This window comes from Oryzias latipes, chromosome 19 (genome assembly GCF_053564925.1).
Source record: "Oryzias latipes strain Hd-rR chromosome 19, Olatipes_Hd-rR_3.1".
Lineage (NCBI taxonomy): Eukaryota > Metazoa > Chordata > Actinopteri > Beloniformes > Adrianichthyidae > Oryzias > Oryzias latipes.
This window is the reverse complement of record NC_136255.1, coordinates 26,253,160-26,266,465: the sequence shown is the minus strand read 5'-3', so window position 1 is coordinate 26,266,465 and position 13,306 is coordinate 26,253,160. Positions and strand designations below refer to the sequence as shown.

Below are 13,306 nucleotides of genomic sequence, written 5' to 3'. Positions count from 1 at the left end.
AGAAAGTAAATTCTGTGAGCAGTTGGATCAAAGGATTAAATCAGCTGGTTTGTGATCACATTTCCACACCTTCCAGCGCAGCTTCTGGCGCCTGAAAGCCGCTGTCGCCTCAACAAAAAGGTTCTATGCTCTGGAAAAAAAAAACTTTCCATCTGGCAGCAGCCCCCACATTTAAACTGAAACATTTATCTGCCTGAGGTTGTTTACTGACAAAGAACTATGTCCTATCAAATCAGGATCTTGAGATAACAATGCATAAAGCCTGTGAGTGGATGAACAGGTTTTGATTATTGTGCAAGGATGTGATAGTAAGCAGCAGAACAAAACAAAGTCATTTACTCTAAAAGGATCTCTTTCTTTGGTCAGGGCGGCCCAACCCTGGCCCTGGACATCAACACCTTGCCCTTTTTCCAGCTCCCCGGCACTCCTGGCTGCTGAATCCAGAGTGTTCAGTCGACCAGAGCGAGGAGCGGGATGAGCCGGCTAACTGAATCAGAGCAGAAAGGTCTGCCTTAGGCCATGTTTCCATTCACAACATCTATGTCAAAGGGAACCTCGGGATTCCCAAGAGTCATTTTCTCACACATTTATTTCTCCACATAAAGTGGAACACATAAACTGATCTGCTATCAGTCTGTGGTCGCCAGCGCTCTAACCTACGCTGTGGTGTGCTGGGGGGGGACACCTCAAAGACAGACTTCTCCAGGCTGGAGAAGCTGATCAGGCGGGCTGGTTCTGTGGTTGGCACAAGGCTGGACCCTCTGGCTACTGTAGCAGAGAGAAGGACACTGAAAAAACTAACGTGTATCCTGGACAATGCCACCCACCCTCTGCACACGACCATCAGTAGCCAGAGAAGCACCTTCAGCAAATGGCTGCTCCTCCCAAGGTGCAGGACTAATAGACTGAGAAACTCCTTTGTCCCCCGTGCCATCAAACTCTTTAACCACCACTTAGGAGGGGGGAGGGCGACAGAAAAGGAAAGGGAAAGGGCCTGAATGACTTTTTTTTGTATATGCTGTTTTGCAGATATTTAAACTTTTTCTTACTGTTCTAATTTTTCTAGTTACTGTGCTGCTTTTTCCTATAATATATGTCAACCAGTGCTGTATGCGATGGAGATCAAATGGATAAATCTCTGTCTGTCTATCTATCTATCTATCTATCTATCTATCTATCTATCTATCTATCTATCTATCTATCTATCTATCTATCTATCTATCTATCTATCTATCTATCTATCTATCTATCTATCTATCTATCTATCTATCTATCTATCTATCTATCTATCTATCTATCTATCTATCTATCTATCTATCTATCTATCTAAATGACTTTTTTTTGTTTACATTATTTTACTTTGTTGTTTAAATTTAGTATTGAAGCAAAAATCTCTCCAGACCAAAGTCAACATGAAATTAGCTAAATGTTTGGTAGAATCTGCACGTGAATCACATTTCTACGGAAAAGAGACATTAGAGGGACCATTGAGTGTATGTTAGAACTGGACTGAGTGACTCCTCCCCCCTGGCGTTCCCAACATGGCAGCTTCTGTACCGCAAAAAGCTGAATAGACTTCATTTGGTTGGAACCGGAGTCAAACCATTTTCTATGGATGACGTCACAACTCAGTCCAGTCGACAGATACAGTCAATGGGTCAGACGTGTGACGGAGACTCCATGATGGATGGAACCGGCTCAGTGAAAGGTCTGTGATCATTACAATTGATGGTAATGCATGAATCAAGAATGATATGTCATCACACAGAGGTTTACTTTAATATTTTAGTTCAGAGGTCATCTAATTATTTAATTGGTAAAGGTAGTTTTCTTGTATTGCACTTCCTACCTTCCTCGAAGGCCCAAAGTTCTTTACAGTCACAATTCCATTCACACGCTGGTGGCGGTTCCTCTGGCGTCAACCTTCCACCAGAGGCAAGGTGGGGTTCAGTGTCTAACCCAAGGACACTTCACATGGGCAGGCAAGGCGGGAATCAAACCTTCAATATTCGGATCAGAAGTGGACCGCCCTACCACTGCACCACATCAGCGCCATGTCATGGACCAATATGGCAACAATGGAAATGTTTATTTGCATTAAAGTGGAATCTACCACCTCTTTTGCGCATGGAACAGACCGGCGGGGGGAGTGTTATGATATGGCTTTGATCTGGCTGTAAACTGGTGGTTATTGTATCAGATCAGCCATCCCATGCACGAGTGAAAACAGCTGTTTGCTGCTAAAATGTTTTGTCTAAAGAGGCTTTGTGGGAAAAGTACAATCTGTGATTGCATCTGTCAATCAAAAAGACGAGATTCCATCAACTGCCCAACAGGCTTAGTGACAAAGCAGGATCTACCACTGAATGCTTTGACTATTAATATAAAAGCAGAATTTCCCTCACAGCTAAGCCACACCTCTCCGGAATCGTGATATTTGTAGTAAAACGGGGTCTGAGCAGCACAGAAGACACACTTATGAAAACAGCCTGGCTTCATGTGCTGTGCAGCAGCGTTCACAGAAACACCAGAAATCCTCACTTTGACCTTCAGGCGATGTTATGCAATGCTGTCAGTAAACCTAAAAGAATTAATTTACCAACTGTACTGCACACATCAGCCATTTGACACGGGTTCAAGAAGGTTCTTGTAGCATGTGGTGTTCACACTGGACTGTTGCTACCTGATACCAGCATGTACCTACAGAAGGAGGAGGCTTGACACCAAATGTCAAAGTGGAGCAAATCTGGTGAATCTTGCTCCAGGTCTTTTCTTTCACAGCTCTGTTCTGATAAATAAAAGACTTTGTGTCATTGGATTCCAGCCGGGCACAAACTGCAGTTATTCATTTCTCCTCCATGATCGATTTTCAAACAGTTGACACTTCCAGGAATGCAAAAGGACACCAGTCATACGTCACTACCAAGTCCCTGATTGGTCAAAGTTCAGCCTGGTTTAACTTTCAACGTGTGTTCAATGGCTGTTTTGTATGTAGAGACTGAAAATGGACTTAAAAATGTGTGTAGCGATGCGTGAACATGAGAGTTTTGAACGATAAAGCCTGAAACGCGCATTTCAGTGCATTTAAATAGATTTTCATTGGAAGTGGATGCTTGAATCTACAGAGCAGCATCATACACACCTCTACTCCCCTTAAGATGCAGCCACTCCTGTATGACTCATCACAGACCCGGACAACCTAAAAAACACCGTATGGGACAATCCCCCATAGAGCTGCTCTTGGTCTGTAAGTAGCTTCATCCTGCAGAAACCCACCAAACTATCCTTAGTCTTTTGACAGATCACCCATTTGAACAATTTGACTGCAGACGTCAGAAAAAGATCATTTTACTTTCATTTCCTGAATTTTTCATGCAGTCCAGATGGATTTAAATGAAAATGTTTTCAGTCAGTTTGTTTAAATTGAACATTGTTTCCTTACAAATAGCTGATTCAAACACACAAACAGCTGATTCAGATAATGTCAGAAACAGATTATTCACAGCTCTCAGGACCAACTGAGGTCATGCAGATGAGAAAAAAAACACGCAAACAAAACCAAACCTCAGACACTTTTATTTCCTCTTCTCATGTCTTCTTCTCAGTTTCTGAGGATGATGTCATGTCTACAGATGATTCTGCTTCTCAGGTTTCAGCTCCTCAATAGATATCAGAGCCAGAATATTTGCAGGTCAAGCATGGAAACCATCAAACATTTTATATTCTTAAGACATTCATCGAGCTCACAGAAAGTGAGGAAGTTACCTGGAAACATATAAAAAGGTACAAGTTTTTGTGAAACAAGTCTGATGGAGGTAAGACGACCAGTTTGGCTGGTCACCCAAGAAGTGGGGGTCCACAAGGAGTGTTGTAAACATGGCCTGACCAGGCTAACCAACAGTTGGAATTTTGGCGAGACCCAGCGCTCAAGGGCAAGGACCAGAACCGACACCACAGGGACACAGACACCCCTAGGCTCAGATGTGATGTGATCCCCAGCTCATGGTCTTGCCACAGAACTCAGGGGTCCCTCTCCCTGCATGGAGAAAGGGCTGCCGGGCACAGGAAGCCAGCACCCAAGGGACACGGCCGTCGCTGCCGAGGACCTGGCAGAGATGGGGTAGGGTACAGAAGATCAGAGGTCCTCATTCCTTGTGCGATTAATGTGCATTTCTGAGTGTGTGTGTATAGGTGTGTGTTGGAGTGTGGATTGTTGTGGAGTAAAGGGTGTGGGCACTAAAGGGTGCATTTAAAATTGGCGGGTAGGGCACTGAGAGGACATCTACTGCTTGCTGGCAGTGATGTCCAAGCACCCCCCCCTCCCCGACCAAGGGTCCAAAGTGCAATTAAAATGGAGAGGCGAGAGGCCGTTTCCATACGGTAACCATGGAAGGGAGACCATTGCCAAGTGGCTCCTCCTCCCAGGTATCCCCCCCCCCATTACCCTGATAAATGATTATATGAGGAAGTGGGTAAGTCAGAGACAGCTGGTAGACTGGCCCCGGTTGGTGAAACAACCTTCTCCCAGCATCGGGCCCAGATCTCCAAGATGTTTCTATATCCCAAAATCACAACAACAGTCGTCTCAATGGCCTTAATACAGGTAATTGTAAAGTAAACATAAAATCATGAGGATGATTAATACGTAGAATTCTATACGATAATTCTAAACTGAGCTAACTAAACAGACTAAACTAAACTAAACTGAGCATCCCTGCCCTTAGACCCTCCTTCATGGTACGAAGAAACTTCTAAAAACTGGATTCCGGAATAAGTAAGAAATCTCATGGGTGTCCACATCATGGAGGGATCCTCCCCCAGGACGGACAAGCGATGTACCAGAACTCTTATAGATGAATTAACTTATCTAACCCTACAACTACATGTTTAAATAGTCCAACAGACGGGCTTCATCTAGATGGAGTTGGGGGACTGCTGGGGGCGCGATAAAAGCCAGAGGCAAGGTTAAAAAGCAAGTGTATGAGCAGAAGTAGAAACAAGCCAGAGATGAGGTATACAGTCAGGTACAGGGGACATAGATGAGCCAGGGGTGAGGACGACAGCCGAATGCGGGTGCACGGACGAGCCAACTGGAATCTAGAATCACTCCCGCTCCCCCTGTTAACAGTAAGTTAAATATTATCTGATTACTTGTCTGGCAATAATCCTGTCCAAAGAGGAATGTTTGAAGCCTAACTTTGAATGTAGAAACTCTGTTGGCCTCTCTTCCATGAGCTGGGGGTTTATTCCATAAGACTGGGGCTTGGTGGCTAAAAGCTCTACCTCAAACTGTGCTCTTGCAAATTCTAGGAACCACAAGCAGTCCTGCATTTAGTGAGTGAAGTGTTCTGTTTGGTTGGTAAGGCACTATGAGGTCTTTGATATAGGATGGGGCCATACCATGTAAGGCCTTATAGGTTAACAGGAGGATCTTGAACTTGATTCTAAAATCAAATGGGAGCCAGTGAAGTGAGTTCCGCTGCACCAGTTATGATAGTTTGGGGGGAAAATAAATACCTAGATATTTGATATTGTCTGATTTGACTGGTATTGAGAGTCTTTGCTCTGCATTACTGTTCAGTGATAATAAAACTGATTTATTCCAATTAATTGAGTAGTCAGAGATGGAGGAGAAATCATTGATAATTATTGATGTTTCATTTACAGAGTGTAATTTACTTAAAAACAGTAATATGTCATCTGCATAGAGACTAATTTTATGATGGCTGTGTTTGGTTTTAATTCTTTTAATGCTCTCATTCTGTCTTATTGCTGTGGCTAGAAGCTCAATAAATATATCAAAAAGAGAGAGAGAGAGTGGGCAACCCTGTCTGGTTCCTCTTGCAAGGAAAAACCTGTCAGAAGTCTGTTCGTTAGTTCTGACTGATGCATTTGGGTTGTGATAGTGAGATGGGAATCACTTTCCCCCTCACTAGTGGCGCAGTACTTGATGCAGTTGTTTGATGTTTTTTTTGGGGGCTCTGATTGTCGGCTCAACTCCAAATTCTACCAAAAAACAAAACGTTTTACTGAAATGATCTTACATGAGGATTCTAACTCACACTAAATTAAATTGAAATCAACTCACCAGGTTTAAGCTTCAGGCTGATACTGACAGAATCCATGCCACAATTAGCATTAATTCTAACGCTGATGTTCTTCTCCTCGATGACATTAAACATTTGTAGTGAGGCAGAGGTATTGTCAAAGTAACATCTGTTCTTCTCACAGATGTTCTCTGTTGTGTGGATCCACTTAACTGAATAGTTTTCATACTGGCAATCAGCATGTCTCCATTCAATGTCACAACTAAGAGTCAGATCCTCTCCATATGTAACTTCCACTGTTCAGTTGCAGTTTAGTGACACACCTGTGTGATAAAATATAAAGAAAAGATGTGGTCACTTCATGTTTTTTTTGCTAAATATTTGTCACACTTACTTAGAGTATTATCTTAAATGTGGTGAGGTGAGTTTGGAATTCTGCAGAGCAACCAACACATATTTACTAAAATCTGAAAGTGATCAAAACCTTTCCAAGATAAAAAAAAATTAACGTTGATAGTTTTTCTACATCCATTCTTTCTTTTCTTTTTTACTTTAATAATGTTTTTAAAACACGTTTCTGGTTATTTCAGATTATTCCATTTATATGAAGTCACAAATCTCTGCTGTCAGAGGAAAAACAAAAGCATAAACGCAGGAAAGAAAACATGCAAATGGAAAATAATATTAACATTATGGACATCATTTAAAATAGAAAAAAGTTTAAACATATGACAGGAAATATAACATAAGTGCCCTAAACCTTTGATAAAATGAGACTTAAAATCAATTTATCACATAAATATCAAAGACACGAAAAGAGTTTTTTTTAAACAAATTATTTTTTAAAAAAGAGGCCAAATAAGGAAGATGAAAGGTGAAACCTAGACATTATATCTGTAAAAAGTCTGAACCATGTGGAACATTTTCAGATTTGAGGGGATTATTTTTTGCAGAAACTCAATCTGAGTGACAGAAATCTGTCAAAACTGCTGTAATCTGCATTTTGTTTTCTGTTTTCTGATGCATAACGTCACTCTAAAATCTGTCACATTTAACTTCTCCAAAAAGGTTTTATTGCTCCAAGTTCCTGCAGAAAAGCTGCAAAAACAAAGATTGAAGTGAATTAAAGAAGAGGTGGATTGAAAAGAATCACATTTATCTCCTGGAATCAACCTGAAAAACACCAAAAGTTGCATAAAAATTTGAAAATTTTGACTCACCTGGTGTCAAAATCCTGAAAGGACGGAAAGTTTTTGTAGAAATGAGAGGAGCGGGTGTCTCTAGAACCAAAAAAAAGGTTTTATTTTCTAAACCTGTTTCCCGGCTTTAGATGGTTGTAGCTGAGGTGAACTTTAACCCAGAAAGGATGCAGAGGATGATCGATGTTGTCCTTCAATGATTCAATCTATCTGAACATTCAATCACCAACTGAGTTTGTCCGGTTTTATAAAAGCATTCTGCTGATTTTGTTAAATGACTTTTTTGGAAAAATCTTTTTCTTTTTGAAATTTACTAGAAATGAAAAAGATATTTCTGAAAATGCAGAACACAACAAAAACACAAAATCTCACCGAGCATTTTGGTTCTAGCTGGAACATTTTTGTCATGGTGCCTCTGGCAGTCTCTCCTCCCCCTCCCCTCTCTGCTCTGCCTCCTGATTTGGACCAGCTGTGGACACTCACCTCATCACCTCCAGCCTACTTCAATAGATCCAGCTCCAGCATTCATCGCCAGTTTTTTTGTCCCTTATGGTGCTCAGTCTGGTCTCTTGTACTTTGACTTGCTCCTGTATTTTTGCTCTTTGCTAATTCTACTCCTACACCTTGTCAACAGGACAATTGACCACGAGTGTTCACTTGAGTTACACTTCTTCAAGACCAGCCTGATCCTTGCTTACAATTAGGGATGGGAATGGAAGCCCCATGAAGCCTCATTGGGGTTTTTGTAATTGTGATGGAAAAATGAACTACCCATTCAGGGCTTTGAAACCGCACAAAACAAAACTGGTGGCGGACTGGACGTATATCGACATATGTTTCAACCAAGCTCCTTGTAACACTTCAATGTGGAAATGATGATGAAAGAACGTAAAACAATACAATGTTGTTAATAATGATTAAAAAGAACAACGTAAAACAACACGTGACGTTTTCTGTGAGAGGGGTTTGACACAGCAAAAAACACATCACATGAAGAAAATAAACGCAAAGCAAAACAAATATGAAAAATAATAATACATAATAAAATTACCAAACTCTGGTCTTGAACCCGGGACTTCTGGGTGCATAACCCACTGTCTGTTCCACTGAGCTATCTTTGCTGACTTTTTTCACACTTTGGCTTGTTGTCATAGATTTATTGAAGTACTTCTTTATTCACAGTGTATTGTTTTATTCAGAGAAATCGAGTTGAAACTATCCTGAACCACATTACGTTATTTCCAAAGAACCATGGTAAAGTACAATGAACTGACGCTGATTTCAAACTGGGGAAACAATAGAACTGGTCGGGAAACATTCGGGATTCATTTCGTATTTCTAGAGAATAGCGCGCCCAACTGTTCGAAACGCAAGTGACATCCTAACCGTGGTTCGACCAAACGAAGCATTTGGCGCGTCATACGTCATCTACCGTGTGATCTGCGCTAGTTGAAACGCGCCCGACACATTGTGCCAAAACACTGTGTTTCATGAAGGCGAACTGCGCGCTGAAGCGCCGTGTCAAACGGGCCATCCCTACTTACAATCCTAAAACTCCAAACCACGACCTCCAGCCACGCCACGACTTCCAGCAAAGACTCCCGTTTACCACGCCGTAGCATCACATCTCCAGAGCTACTTCAGCATATTCCCTCTCGGATCCTTATCCAGGAAAATGAAACACTTTGACTAACCTCATCATTCTCCTGTGTTTCCCTCCGGGTTCCAGCATCTGGGTCTGTTCTTCTTAGTGATCATGACAATTTTGTTCTATTTGGATGTAATTCAAAATGAACTGACCAGTAACTTTTCTGGATGTCTGTTAGTTCCACAGGCAGATTTCCTTCAAGAAAGTCAAGAAGACTTTAAAGTATAAACTTTAACGGCTATAAACTGTTAAACCTATTTCAGGTTTGTTTCAATAATTAAACCTCTTGGGTTCCTCCAGCTAGAAATGTAGGACGATAAAGATCTGAGGTCTTCTGCTCCAACTGTTCACTCGAAAAAGATGGCTGGATGGACGGATGGATGTATGTTTATTTATGCTGGGTATTAGACATGAAGATGTCACTACTGTCTTCATATCAGGACATTTCTAAACACAATGAAACTTTATATTTTTTGAAACTGGATCAGATTCTTTTTTTAGACTTTTGTCTGCATTTTCGTTGGTTTTTATTCCACTTTATGGATCATGATGTCTGTCAGAGGACATTAAATCAGTTTTGCTTCATAGTTTTTTCTTCTTTTTTTTGGTTTAAAATTCACTATTAGTCTTTCAGGTTTATTAAAAGTAAATGATTGATCTGCACATTCTTGCAAATTCCTTATCAGACTATTGACGCTGCACATCAGCTGCCTGAGACCCTCTTAAGGTCAGTAGATTCTTTCAAATTTTCTGATTTTATTTAAAACTTTTGTAATAATAAGTTTTTTTATTTAAAAAACAGTAATATCTGTTTACATGTCCTAAGGTTATTTAAAATTAATGGTGGCTTCCGGACAGTAAATGGCAGAGTAAATGGTCTTTAGCATCCTCTAGTGGTGGAGGAATGTAACTGAAACAGGAACAGTTCGTAAAATTTGAAAATCAACTTTATTGATCAACTTTCAGATTATTTCTATTCTTAAAAATTGGAAGTCGCAGTTTTATCTGCAAAATTTTTGTTTTCATTATAATCCTTTTTTTTCCTCCTAAATCAACATCATAACAGGTTGTTAAACTGTGTCGATGTATTTCATCTGATTAAAAAAATAAGTGGCAACATTTTTAAGTTAGAATTTTTTTCGTAGTTTTAACATTTTGCATTTTTAAAGTTTATTTAGTAATTGGTTTGAAATATTGCAGTTTGATAGACGTTTGCAGATAACACCACACCTTTCCGTGGGTGTTAATGACGATGTTTCTAAAATGTTTTCTTTGCGTTTCTCATCCTCTGACAGGTGAATGTTTAGCTAACAGTTTCCTGTTTGTCTAAGGCTTCATTCTGTTGGTTTAAGGAAGCAGAGGAATATGTGCTGCTTCTGTAAACATCATTCAGAGGGTAAAAAACACAGAGAGAAAAAACACAAGCTATAGTTAAACTGAATTTAAACCGAAATATTGTTAGTAAAATATAAAAGTTAGCCTGTAAATTCAATTAAAAAGAAAAGAGCTGATTAAAACAAAGGTTTTTGAAAACAGTGTTTGTTTAAATTTAAATTTCTGTTGTGACCTTTGACCTGCATAGTGTGTGGGTGGTTATGGCTTTGTAGTGTTTTTAGTCTCTATTCAATCTAACTATAATTTCTATATTTAAGCTACCAAAAATAAAACTTCATCACTGGTAGTGTGGGGTATATCATAAAAAATACTCAAAAACCTTTATTACAGATAAACTTCCAGGTGGAACTTCAAATGAAAACTGGAACTGAATTTGGAAAAATCTTAATATATTCAAAAATTTGAAATGATGGTTTTTATTTCACCAAGGACATCTAAAATCCCACAGTTTTTCTTTTTGGTTATTGAAAAATAAACAAGAATAGCAGAAACATTTACATTTTATCCACCAAAATTTTTGTTGGCCTGACATTATGTTTTTATTAGAAAACCAGCAGCTGATATACAGAAAACCATACATGATGTATATATAAAGACAAAAAACATCCAAGAAAACATATCATTTTGTTTTTGTATTTACAAGATTTGAGGTATTAAATCAATGTTTTGATTAAATAGATTAGCTCATTTAAAAATGTACAAAAGTCCCACAGAGTTTGACCTGCAAGTAAAAAAAAATCACAGGAAAGACTTTTGAGAGTAAAATCTATAGATATATTAAAGGGTGTCACAGACGCCAATGTACTTTACAAAACAGAACCATGAATGATGTGATCACAGTGTGTTTTTATCAATATATACAAATGAGTATGAGAAACACTTTTCTTCTTGAGTCCATGAACACAGATTTTCTCTGTACCTGCAGAGGGAATCCTGGATCCATAAACAAACAAAGCACTTCCACCAGATGCCGTTTCTTCAGCATCTTCTCCTCGTGTTCTGCAGGAATCTGTCCTGACTGGGGACAACCCAACCTGACCTGCCGGGGTTTGTCCAACATGTCTGCATGATGCATTTGAGCCCCACTCTGGGTTCTTTTTTTCTCTCCTTTTCTTTCCTTGTTTAGAATAGAATAGAATAGAATAGAATGGCTTTATTGTCATTGTGCATAGTACAATGAGATTTAAGTATCACCATCAGTGCAAAAACAGCAAGGAAGGCAAAAGTCTCACACAGCTGGCAAGACACTGTCAATCTGGTGATCAGTCTGCGGGACGCCCTGCTGTTGCTTCCGTTTACGTCGATGCAAAGCAACTCCAGCAATGACTGCAATAATGACTGCAGAGACAGCAGCGATTGCATTGAGTGGTTTGGGGTTTGCGGTTGACGACACAACTTTAACTGTAACTACAAAAAAAATGTATTTTAATGAAAATGATCTGACATGAGGATTCTAAACATCACAAACTCAGATTAAATTAAATTGAAATCAACTCACCAGGTTTGATCTTCAGGCTGATACTGACAGAATCCATGCCACAATTAGCATTAATGATAACGCTGATGTTCTTCTCCTCGATGACATTAAACATTTGTAGTGAGGCAGAGGTAGTTTTATTTTCACATCTGTTCTTGTCACAGAGGTTTTCTGTTGTGTCGTTCCACTTAATTGAATTGATTTTACACTGGCCTTCTTTCCATTCAATGTCACAACTAAGAGTCAGATCCTCTCCATATGTAACTTCCACTGTTTGGTTGCAGTTTAGTGACACAACTGTGTGATAAAATAGAAAGAAAAGATGTGGTCAGTTCATGTTTTCTTTGTTAAACATTAGTTAGAGTCTTTTCTTAAATGTGGTCATTTATTTTTTTATTGACTGAACACACCAGCATCTGCTGAGAGTCCACGCAGAAGCACAAACATCAGCGTCAAATGTCTGAAGAAGAAGGACATCCTGAAGGTTCAGCTGGAATTCAAACAAAAAGGAAATGTTAGTGTCTGCAGGTTCTTGTCTCAGCCTGGTTTTACATCAAACCATCAATAAACAAATGAGAGAATAAAAACCGAGTTAAAAACATTTTTCTCTTTTTAAGCGTAGTCAAATGTTGCAATCATGATAAGTAGACGTGTCACAGCAGGCTGTCAAACCAGGGTGAAGCTGTGAAAAACACCTGCAGTTTTACGCTTTTGCAACAAATACAGTCTAAAGAAAACCCCAAAATCTTCAAAATCTTGAAACAAACATTAGATTTTCCAGCTTTGGTTTGCAAACGAGTGCAACTCAACCCTAAAATCCATTTCATTCAGTGATTATATTAGGAAAAAAAACTCCATAAAGGTTTTAGTTCAAAAACTATTCACAGGTAGTTTTGAATGTAAAATAAAAACTTAGAAACTTAGAAAATAGTAGGCAAAGTTTACTCACATGGTGGAGGAGTTGTGTCTCAGGAGGTCGAGAAATGATTGTTAGAAATACAACAGCAGAATGTGCTGATATGAGCCAAAAAAGGGGGTGGAGTCTGATGATGACGAAATCTTTTATTTACTTAGGAAAGTGAAAGTGTTTAGAAACCTGTGGGAGTTGCCCCTGAGCGCTGGGCCCCGCCAAATCTCCAACTGTGGCCGAGCCTGGTCGGGCCATGTTTACAACAACCCCTGTGGGCCCCCCTTTTCCCCGGGGTGCTCCCCTCCTGGGCGGGGGCGGCTGGCCCCTGCCTTCCTCCTGCCTGGACCAACCGTGGGCCATGTGGGTGGCTGCCTGGAGTGCGGAGCGCGTCTCCCTTGGGGGGTCCTGGCTCGTACCTGGGGTTGGGGCAAGGGATGCCCAGAACTCCTGGGGGGTTGTGGGCTGCTCGTCTGGGGCTGCGGGCACCCTTCTCGGGTGGGGCCCTGCGTTGGGCCCTCCCGGCCCGGCAGGGAGGAGGGGGTGCTCTCCTGGTTGGGCTGGGGCGGCGCTCTCTTTCCCCCCATGCCTCCCTGATCTCTGGCTCTGGGGGCCTCGCAGCGGTCCTGCTGG

The 13,306-nt window shown here is 40.5% G+C and overlaps 1 long non-coding RNA gene across 2 annotated transcripts; it reads right to left on the bottom strand.

Annotated features, from left to right (window-relative positions):
* Positions 1–10,418: 10,418 nt before the first annotated feature.
* Positions 10,419–12,826, bottom strand: LOC105357422 (uncharacterized). 2 transcript variants are annotated; one of them, XR_002872129.2, is made up of 5 exons: positions 12,716–12,826; positions 12,177–12,256; positions 11,788–12,063; positions 11,522–11,696; positions 10,419–11,406 (listed from the first exon to the last, which is right to left on the bottom strand). It is a non-coding gene; the product is annotated as an uncharacterized LOC105357422 (long non-coding RNA). The 2 variants fall into 2 exon arrangements; XR_911353.4 differs by having other exon boundaries at positions 10,419–11,696.
* Positions 12,827–13,306: the final 480 nt, after the last annotated feature.